Raw genomic sequence first — 11,338 nt, 5'->3', positions numbered from 1 at the left:
GGCCATTAAGACTAAACGATCTGAGGTTGAAAACTCCAAAACCACGATATCGATTATGAGGGACGCCGTAATGGAGAGGGCTCCAGGAAATGGTCAACGTCAGGTGTTCTTATCGTACACTGACATCACACAGCACACGGGCCTCTAAAATTTCGACTCTATCAAAATGATACCGCCGCGGTCGGCATCGAACCCGCGACCTTCGGGTGAGCAGCCTAGCACCATAGCCACCACTGCTTCACCACGGCGGACTGATTTCAACGCCATGACGTAATCTCAATATAAAACGGAACGATTGTAAAACTTGATTAATAATATCGGTGTCGCCGGATCACTTCATTGCACTTTAGTTTTAGCAAGGCAGACACCATCATTACGGATGAGTATTCAGGGTCACGGAACTCAAGTGGAATGACTTTTACTTTTAAGTGGCTGCTCCAGGTTGCTTTCATTGAGACGAGCACCCGCTCACTATATCACGCACACCACAAGCTTCCCGTGATTGGTGGACTTTGGCAAGCCTAGGAGGCGCTACATACTGCTTTTACAGGTAGGGGGGGGGGGGGGCAGATTTATAAGTGGGGAAAATGGAGAAATGGGCACCGCGCTAATGTATGTTGTTACGGTACTCCTACGTTGGGAAAACCCTTGCGTGTATCGCCAACTGATTGCTTGATGAGATCTCAGGAATAATTCGCACCGAAGGGAAAGGCGGCCAATCAAGGAGTAGGTGTGCTCACCTCGAACACCTGACGGAGCTCTTCTTCGGTAGGCGGATTGAGCGTTTCCTCACCCATGTAGGCGACGTACTCGGCGAAGTCGACGGTGCCGTTGCCATTGGTGTCCATTTCGGCGATTGCCATTTCGAGCTCGGCCTGCGTCGGGTTCTGGCCGATGGCGCGCAACATGACGCCACGTCCTCGGGTCTGATCTCGCAATCGCCGTCCCGGTCAAACAGCGCGAATACTTCGCGCAAGTGCGCGAGCGCCTGCTCGGAGAGCTGCAAGCAGCGTGTGTCAGTTGGTGCTCCGGCGCCACTACTATGAGCGTCGTCATATCTTCTGATCTTGGGCGCGGAGCCATTGCTCGTGCCGCTGCCGCCGCTGCCAGCGGAGTCGAAGAGCCTTTTCAATGCCTTCGCGCATGGTCTTTCGTCATCGCGCTCCCATCAAAGCATTGGTGTTCGCCATTAGGACTTCCTGAGGCCATGCGTTGGCGGGGGAGCGCTCCGTTGCCGTGATAATTGCGCTCCGCCGCCGCCGCCTCCGCCGGAGGTTGTGCGCCTTTCGAAGAAGGTGGCACAGCGGGACGATGATCATGATCGTGTAGTGTGCAATCGATCCACTACCCGCGTAAACCAAGAATTCAAGAATGCGGCGCGATACATGAATATACTAAGTACATCACGCTAGGTGATAACTAAGGAATTAAATATGAGCTTTATAACAGCGGCGCTGTTTAAGCCGACCGTGAGTGCAGGCAGAGCGGACAGAAAACTATCATCATCATGAACCGGCCCGAGCTCCCTTCCTACTCTTCTCCATCTTTTGATTCGATCCCAGGACACGTGCGCCGGATTTCCCGGCATGGGATGCAAACTCCGATGTGCGAGAGAGCGAGTACACGGAGAGTGAGAGAAAAAGGAACAGATAGAAAGAAAGAGAAAGAGAGAAGTATAGAGAATGAAATAGAAAAAAGACAGAATTAAGATAGAAAGAGAAAAACATATAGAAAGAAACAGACACAGAAGAGAGATATCAGAAATAGAGAGCAATACAGAAAGCCGGAGATAGAGAGAGTCAATGAAACAGAGAGAAAGAAATAGAGAGAGAGAGCGAGGTTCACTTGATGCGAATTTCGGTGTGTTCCTCTTGATATACGCAGCTTAACGCGTTTCGCCTTTTTTCACAGCGGAACTGTTTAAGCCGGCCGTAATCTGTCCAGCGCGAACAAAGAAACACTTGCTCCGCGATGACGTCATCATGCGTTGCCTAGCTAAGCCGGTTTCACTGCTTCGCTTGCCCGTACACTGCTCCGCCAGCAGCCTGCCTGCCTGGCTGGACACTGCGCGCAACCGCTTGGTTGAACCAGACGTGAAGTCACGGCCAGCTACGCATGCGCTGCTTCGTTCTGTACGAAGGCGGATCGTGATGGCGACGCGTAGCGCCAGACGCAGACACGGGGAGACCGAAGAAGGGTTCGCACAGCCGATGAGCAAGCCGCTAACGGGAATCGCGGCGCTCTGCTAAGCGAGACAGCTGGACTCGACCCGTTTGAGGTAGTTTCTCGCTTGTGTTGAGTAAGTTCGAAACGGTGAAAGGCGACTGTGCTGAACTGGAAATGAACTTGGCACCACTTGGCACCCCTTCGTATAACTTGGCGTCATTTCGTATGGCCAGGTCCAGCTATAGGGGCCGATGATCTACGCTTCGCCTTTAGCCCTTCCGCCACTAATGCAAGCTACGCCCGGCTTTTTTACGTCATGATGTCATGTTCTCAAGTACAGATGCTGTCCAGATCTTACCTCTCAACCACGGCTCTCTGGAAATGAAAATTCGAAGACCACTAAAAATAAATGTTAAAAAAATAAAGTTCATGCTTTTCTATCCTAAGAATAAAGAAGCAGATTACGTTATGAAACTATATTACGGGCGATTCGCAACTAGATCTAGTAGATAATTGTTCATTCATTTCTAGGCGTTCATGTTCAATCAAACTTAAGGTTGTCACGACGCGTGAACAATGTCAGGATGAAGGTAGCGAGGTCTATTTCATGGTCGAAACCGTTTACGTAACTTTTACAGCGAAAGCTGTTATGAGAATCACTTCAGCGGCCGTTTTTGGCGCCGTAGTTGTCGCCGCCGCCGCCACCGGTGTCCGTAACCACTATCGCTCGAAATAAGGAAAAAAAAGGAAATAAGAAATAAATTCCAGGATGGAACGAGGTTCGAACCTGGGCCCTCTGCGTGGGAGCCCAGTATTCAACCTCTGAGCCATGCCGGTGCTTGAAAGTGCGTTGCAAAAAGGTCCTATACAGTCTTCATGTCGGGAAGAAACCACATTAACATTTCCATATAGCGGTAAAAAGAGTAAAATGAGCACCAAGCGTCGAACAACGCGAATTCTGTAACAAGGCGTCACACAATGCGAATTGCGCAACGAGTAGGTTGTTGAATGCTTCCAACCCATTACAATGGGCTCCGCCATAATTCTTCATCGTCATCAGGCACAGCATCAAGAGCGTGCGCATAATGCCTTACATGTGTTTAGCAGGTACCACGGCTCTCCGTAGAATGACGAAAAATGGCACAGTGCCTGCTTTCCAACTTCTCAAAAATTACAATGATTTATAGCGTAGTGGGTTCCTCGCAAGTGCACTTGTATTGGTTGCCAAGGAAGCCCTAAGCGCATGATTATTTCTCGGGGTCTCAATAAAGTTCTTGTCCCCCCCCCCCCTCTCTCTCTCTCCCACGTCAACGTATGTTTACAGCATGGCGGGAGAGGGAAATAGTGGACCGTGCGTCACCCAATGCAAATTACATAACTGGGGGGCCGTTTTAAAGCTTCCAACCCATTACAAAGGGCTGAGCCATAATTCTTCATCGTCATCATTCGTAGCGTCAACAAAGTGCACAAATGCCTTACAGACGTGTAGCTGGTACCTCGCTTCTCCGCAGAATGACAAATAATGGCTTAGTAGGTGCTTCCCATCTTCACAAGTGATTTATGGCGTAGTGGGTACCTTGCTAGTGTACTTGTATTAGTAGCCCCAAGAGAGTTTTAGAACGGGCTCTAGAAATGCCGCTCTTCCAGCTTTCGCTGTGACTGTGCTGCGCTTTCCGCGCAGGCCTGGCGTTTTTTACCAACTAACTTAAAGAAGGTATTGTATTTTTCCATAGTCCATTCTCCTTTCTGTTACTGTTCGTTAGAGTGGGGAACAGGAATTAAGACCGATAATGAAAAGCTTTCTTCACTACAAAGAAGAGCAGTTCGATTACTTCACACGGGCATAATGTAGATACATCAGCGCTCATGTTAAAGTTACAGTATCCCACATTTCTGCCTTGTTTACAAAATAAAACTCTCGATGTAGATATATTGCGAAGTATCGGGAGACTGGGGTTCATTTAGCCATCGCTATTTAAGCAGGAACACCGGTCACGAACTTCGCAAAACACACATAGTTGTGGGATGAACACGCACAAACTATGGAATGGAAGCCATACACTTCCAAATTCTGAAATTGTGTAATGAGCACCCTGCAATAACTGAACTGGCACGATTCAAGCACTAACTATAAAAAAATTTCAAAATGAAAACTCGGTCCCTTTTAACATTTAGGATAAATGCACTTTTGGCCCGGTTGGGTGAACTACAGTCCTCCCATATAATTGGTATGTATTTGTGCATATATGTATGTTTATATGTGTGCATTGTAATGTTTTTTATTATTAATAATAATAACATCGGGGTTTAACGTCCCAAAACCACGATATGATTATGATAGACGCCGCAGTGGCGGGCTCCGGAAATTTGGATCACCTCGAGTTCTTTAACGTGCACCTAAATCTAAGTACATGGGCCTCAAATATTTCCGCCCCCATCGAAATGCAGCCGCCGCAGCCACGATTCGATCCCGCGACCTTCGGGTCAGCAGTCGAGCGCAATAACCACTAGACCACCCTGGCGGGCTAACGTTCTTTTTATTATTATTATTCTGCACCCCTTGAACCCACTTGTGCCCAAATGCGGGAAACTATGCAAAATACGAGTACCTGTTGCATTTTGTTGTAGTGACATTGCACAGTGTAGAATTGTTTTGTAGTCAAGCTGTGTGCTGCTATGGTGAAAATGTATTTTTCGTGCATTTTGTATTTCATTTGAGTATGGCTATGTAAGCACTGCTGCTCTTACGCCCAGCGCGAGCAGGACCATGTCAGGAGACAAACCACTTCCTGTTGTCCAGACCGCGGGCAATGCCTTTCTATTGTCCGAAAAATCAATGAATGAATGAATAAATAAATAAATAAATAAATAAATAAATAAATAAATAAATAAATAAATAAATAAATAAATGAAAATGAAATGATTACTAATATTGCATTACCATTGTTAATAACTTCTCAACCACAAGAATTGTTTAAAAATTAGGAGTCTGTGGTATTAGACGAGTTGCACAGTGTTTGAATAATTGCATTTGGATTTGCAACATTTGTTGGAGGGCCCTCCGGCACCTCCAAGGCAATACACCAACGCAAACAGTGTAACCATAAATTTTGTTTGAAAAAGAATTATGGGCCTTCGTAACTTTAAGGTATACCTGGCATTGTTTCCTTTTCCGTCTACGATCGCTGTCTACGATCGGTCGAAGTTTTCTGCGATTCTGCAGAGCAACTGCTTGTAACGCGATGCAACAAATGGCGTGAGAATGATCCATCGCTTAGTGACCACTTACGCGCGACTACGTAAAAAGGTAAAACAATGAATTGTTTATTTTCCACACGGCATATTGTTGACCGCCAGTTCTACGGCATTCGTCAAACATTTTTGGTGTGCCATAAAATTACCTGCGTGTTGCACGACGGCACAAATCAGTGAAATCTCATGGCGTTGAAGTGACGTGTGCAAAGTAAACAGCGCATTCATACGCTGAATATTACCTGAACATTTTATGGAATAGCCGGAGACTATCTCCTTCTAACCGCGGTTCAAGAAGCCTACCGGCCGATCGTATTGGCAGCGGGATCTGATAGCAGCTCGCGAGATAGATACAAATGCTTATGATAAATGTTTGCGGTTGTACAGTAAATCAAATCGATTGTACAGCTCAATCGACTAAGCTACTTTGGCAGATGCCGGACACTTCACGAACGCGCCTTATATCTTTCACACATTCTCTCTCGCACGGTGCTCTCTTTTGGCGGTGGAGGTAGGCGGGGGTGGTGCCGCCGTCCCTGAGAGCAGAAAAGAAGTAATGCGTCACGATCAACACTTACTAGCGCTTACTCCGAGATTGGGTGCGATATCGGAGGTCATTGTTAAAGCGTCTCGATACCAGCGAGGACCCTAGAAGCAGTTACGCGCTTTCCCTTTCGCTTCGTGTTAGCATGTGCCGCATCATCGGAGTATTGTAGCTTGCACATGCACCAACGAAATTTCTCCGCCACCGATTGCTTCGATTGCGAGAGCTCCGACTAACAAAACTGCTGCAATACGCGTCGCAGAAAGGGCACGATTTGGACGGGCGAATGTCGTGCCTTGGTGGAGCGAGGCAGAGGCCAGCGGACCGCACGCGTTTGCGGCTCAAGCTACGAACCTCTGCCTCCCGTGTTGCTGAAGCGCAGTGTGGTTGTGTATGCATATGCACAGGCGTCGGTAACCCATTACTAGATAGCGCACCCCGCACCGTTTCTCTCCTTAATTGACGACGTTTTGAAGAAGTGCATAGTGGGTACCAGCGTTGATTATGAGCTTGTGATGTCATCTTTACGCTGTATTCACAATTCGTTGATTCCAAATATATGTTAAGAACTTCAGTTACCACAACGGTTTAATCATGATCATAGGCGTTAGTTGTCGCGATGGTGACATGCCACTAGGCGTCAACATGGGTGCATCGACGTCAAACGGTGCTATAGCTGCTAAACACGAATAGACATTGTACAAGCTCTCATATATCACTACACAATAAGCACTACTTCTGTGAAGACACGTTTCACTTTCGTGTCATACCGATTCCTATGACGGAGGGATCAGCCATGCTTCCTTTCGGTCATTCGGCTAAGTCGAAGTAGATAAGAAGCAGGTTTGAAGATAGCACAGATTATCAACAGCCTGCTCCCATCACGAAAGATCGTATCATGTGTAATCTTAGTGGGGAAAGTATTAACCAAATAGTGCTGTGTTCACATTGATGTATTTGTTGCGAAGTTTGGTGTGTTCCTCTCGATAAATGCAGTTAACGCGTTTCGCCCGGTTCTGTCAAAATGTCACGCCCTCACGTACAGATGGTATCCATATCACAATCCTCTATTACGGCTCCCTCGCAATAAAAATACCGGTCTCGAAGACCGCACTTTTCATCCACTGCGGCCGCCCAAAGCAGCGGCATGGCCGTGACGCTTCGGTCTGCTTCTTAACACCTTCTTATTACATTGCTTCTCCTTTAAGCGCATATTTTAGTTTTGGACAAGCAGGAAAGCGTCCCAGGCAGTCGATACCCGGTACAGCTTGATACTTATAATTATGGCGATGGTGAGGCAAAGTCTCGACGTCCCCACGTGGGAGACCTAAGGCCTGGTCAGCGAAAGCTCTGCAGGAATATCAATAAAGTTGTTACCAACCAATGACGAACAGCAACATTCATGGTATCGCAGGTAGTCTTCTTCTACACTTTGCCCTGAGTTTCCGCGAACACAGGTGACAGTGACAAGAAGTTTATTTAATAGTGCTGAGGAAAATGATGAGGGAAGGCCTAGGGCTCCCCATCAAGCAGATGGCTCCAACCAGGACGGGACTAGGAGGCAGTGACTCTCGGTGACGGCCCGGGCCCTCTGCGGACATATATAGCGTTGAAGTATCTGTGAAGAGTGTAGGACTAATTTTTTCTTGAATAAAATAAAAATACCAGCGAAATGCCAAACGTTATAAACGATGACAACGACGACTATTATTTAAAGCTATAGTGATTACACGAAGGTCGATTGAGTAGGCTATCGGTGACTGCAGTGGACGCTAAATGATGGGGGCGTACTGTTTCAACAAGAAAAAAAAAATTCTTGAACGAAAAAGCTGCATCCACGGAAAAAATTCCACATGAGACCAGAGGCAGCATTTGATGCAACGACTTTACGAAACCATGAAGAAACACATTGGAGGGGTTGAGGGTGACAAAGGATTCAGATAAAAAATTCACTCACACGCAGCGGCCGCTCTTTCGTAGATTATTTTCTTTCAGACGGTACACCCCTAACATCACTTAGCGTCCATCGCAGTCACCGATAGCCTGCTCAATCGACCTTCGTGAGCGGAGCAGCCTTTGATAATTCGATGAACTTACATTTGAGGGCACTAAAAGAGGCCCACGTTAGGCGGCAGTCGTGTGGTAATTTTATTGCGATAACAATTATATCTACACTCTCGGCTGATTTTTGCCGACGCCGTCATGTCCAGGATATATATATATATATATATATATATATATATATATATATATATATATATATATATATATATATATATATATATATATATATATATATATATATATATATATATGTATATATATATATATATATATATATATATATGTATATATATATATGTATATATATACACATAAAGGCACAAACAAAAATAAAGCAGAAGAAAAAAATTCTCAAGTGCCCGACCACGCATTCGAACCAGAAACCCTTCGCTTCCCAGCGCGCTGCGTTAGATAATTCTGCCACACGCCATGTATGCGCCGTCGAGATAACGGCGAGATATTTATATACACCATGTACCGCTGGCGGTAAGCAAATCTCGGAGGAGCGGGAGCGTGTTTTCTATCACCCAACGCTCCTAATTTTCTTTCAATTTGAAAAGTGCCCTTGAGTCGCGCACGACATAGTGGCCCTTTTCTGTACCCACTCGTGATGTGGAAGGAAAAAAGAAGGAAGAACACCGGGAACCCCTTGCATCAGACGCCCCCCGTGTGGCTGGAGACGCAGGGGGTAACTCCATGCGCCATACTTTAAAAGAAAAAGAAATATCTGAGAGCGCCTGATTCTCCATTGTCGACACTTGCAGACGCAGCGCTCCTAATTGCAGACACAGCGCTCTTTCCTGTGTGTCGTTTTTTTTCCTACTGATGTTGCGCTGTACCCAGGATATTCAGCATGAACCAACTCGCCTAAATAAAGCTCTTGTTGCTCCTAATTTTCTTTCATTTCGAATACTGCTCTTGAGACGCGCACGACAAAGTGACCATTTTCTGTACCCACTCGGGATGTGGAAGGAAAAAATAAAGACAAAGAACACCGGGCACACCTTGCATCAGACGCCCCTTGTGGTAGGAGACGCAGAGGGTCACTCCACGCGCCGCAGTTTAAAGGAAAAAGAAATATCCAAGAGCATCTAAATTCTAAATTTCCCCACTTATATTATACGCCGGTTTCATGGTCAATCCCCCGTAGTGGGTAAGAGCCAAGAATTAATGGTCGAGCAAGCAAGCATCTGATTCTCCATTGTCGACACTTGCAGCGTGTTGATCAAGCAGAGAGAGAGAGAGAGAGGAGGAGAGGTTGAGGAAAGGAAAAGGCGCAACTTCTGCAACCCTAATTGAGAGCACGGCTCAGCGCCTGTAAGGGAAAGGGGGAAAGGGAGATAAAGATGAGAAGAGGGAGGAGGAGAGGAGGAATGCTGTCCATGACCGAGGACGCGGCGGGCGGCTACTTGGCCAGTCCAGTATCCTCCAGGGAGCGAAGAACCGCCTTGAAAAACCTGGGTGTGGTACTGTGATGGGAAAAGTAGGCCCCCCTGTGTTTGGCCCTGGAATACCCTGGCGACGGAGTGCGGCGAGCAAGGCAGCTCGTTGTGCTTGAACCGCTGGGCACACACACAACAGGTGAGCAATTGTTTCGTCTGCCCCACACGCACTGCACGCAGGTGACGGACCTCTGCCGAGCCGATGACGTCGTGCCGTAGGCCAGGAGCAGCCGATGCGTAGACGCAGTCGAAGGGACCGCTCCCTCCTGGAGAGGCCCCTTCAGGCAGCCGGGTCGGAGGTTCCAGCCTGGCCACACGTTCGTCGGGGTGACAGCGTAGCAACAGCCGCCTCAAGGTCAGCCTCGAATAGTCTGAGGTGACCACAGCACGGCAGACAGCGACGGTAGAGTGATGTGCCTCCTTCGCCAGTGCGTCTGCTTGCTCATTTCCCTGAATACCCACATGACATGGGACCCAATGCAGGGAGACATCGACGCCACTGGCGAGGAGGGCATGCAGTTTAGGCGTAACAACTGCGACAGTTGTTAGACCGCGCTTGCCCTGTGCATGCCTGTGCGTTCATTTAGGGCGCCCTTCTTTGTGCTTCAGCCGCACGCTGCAAGTATCGAGCTGCTTCTGGTTCTTCGTGTGACATTTCGGTTTTTTGCTATGGCATTCATTGCTTCGCCGTAGCGGCGAAACTGACTTTTTTTAAACATCGCGGGCTTGAAAGGCTGCAAAGCAATTAAGCAGGGTAGTTATCTTAGCACAGATAAAAACATGGGATGTTTCCAATCCAGTGTTGCAACTTCTATCTTGAAGATGTTTCTCTAGAGTTACTATTTAAAAAAGTATGATGATAGTTTTCTGATAGGCCGCACAGACTTCTGTGGCACATACCCATTTGTTAGGCTAACTGTTGCCATCATTTTTAGTGGATCAGTGGTGAGTAGTGGGATTCACCCAATGTCTGTATCGCATACCCTTTTATGATGCCCACGAGCGTTACCACGGATACCGGATATGAAAGGCTCGATCAAAAACACATTCGCTGTTAAAACTTGGAGGATGCTTGAGCTTCGCCTTCGGGAGAGTAGAATGCGTTAGTGCAATTGGTCCCCGTGCACATTGCCTTCACAACTGATAGCCTAGCTTCGGATCTCGGTGGATGCCTCAACCTTGCCGCAAGGAAACAAAGGTCTGTGCTCGTAACATTAGCCGTTTCAAACGGTCTTAGAATGCCTATTGGAAGTACAGTTACAATGTGCCCACTACGCCATAATTCTTTATTTTGCGAATCAGCAAAGGGCTCATTACGCGTCCGTAAGTCCACATGCGGGCCAACATACCACAGAAATTCGGTAAATCCCACTACTCTCCACTGGTCCACTAACAATGAAGAATGCAACAGTTAGCCCAACGAATGGCTGCGAAGCGATGACAGCGAGCCGAAGACCCCGAGTCCGTACAACGAGAGAATACTAGGTATCGGGAATGGCAACGGCAGCTGCAAGAAGACCCCCAAGCGATGGAGTCTCTGCAGACTGTCTGTGGTTTAACTCGAACCTCTCTGCACTGAGAATCAACTAGAAACCATAGAGTTCCCTACAACACTTACCTGAGGGAACTCTGGCGCTAGTGTCTATGGGAGCTGCAACGCATGGCGCTTCAGCCAGCATGGGAACAATGGGTAGTACACGGATTTGTCTGAAATTCGTCCTTTCGGCTCCGTTTGACTCCGCGTCGCCTGCAACCGCTTTGTCGCAAAACGATGTTCAGCAAAAGTCAGCAGTTTCACTTCACTACTTTAACCTCTTTAGGCTCACCAATACAAACCTGGTCACGAAGTTCACAACGATCCATGCTTTTA

Source organism: Rhipicephalus sanguineus, chromosome 3 (genome assembly GCF_013339695.2).
Source record: "Rhipicephalus sanguineus isolate Rsan-2018 chromosome 3, BIME_Rsan_1.4, whole genome shotgun sequence".
NCBI classification, from domain to species: Eukaryota; Metazoa; Arthropoda; class Arachnida; order Ixodida; family Ixodidae; genus Rhipicephalus; species Rhipicephalus sanguineus.
This window is presented reverse-complemented; position numbering follows the sequence as displayed.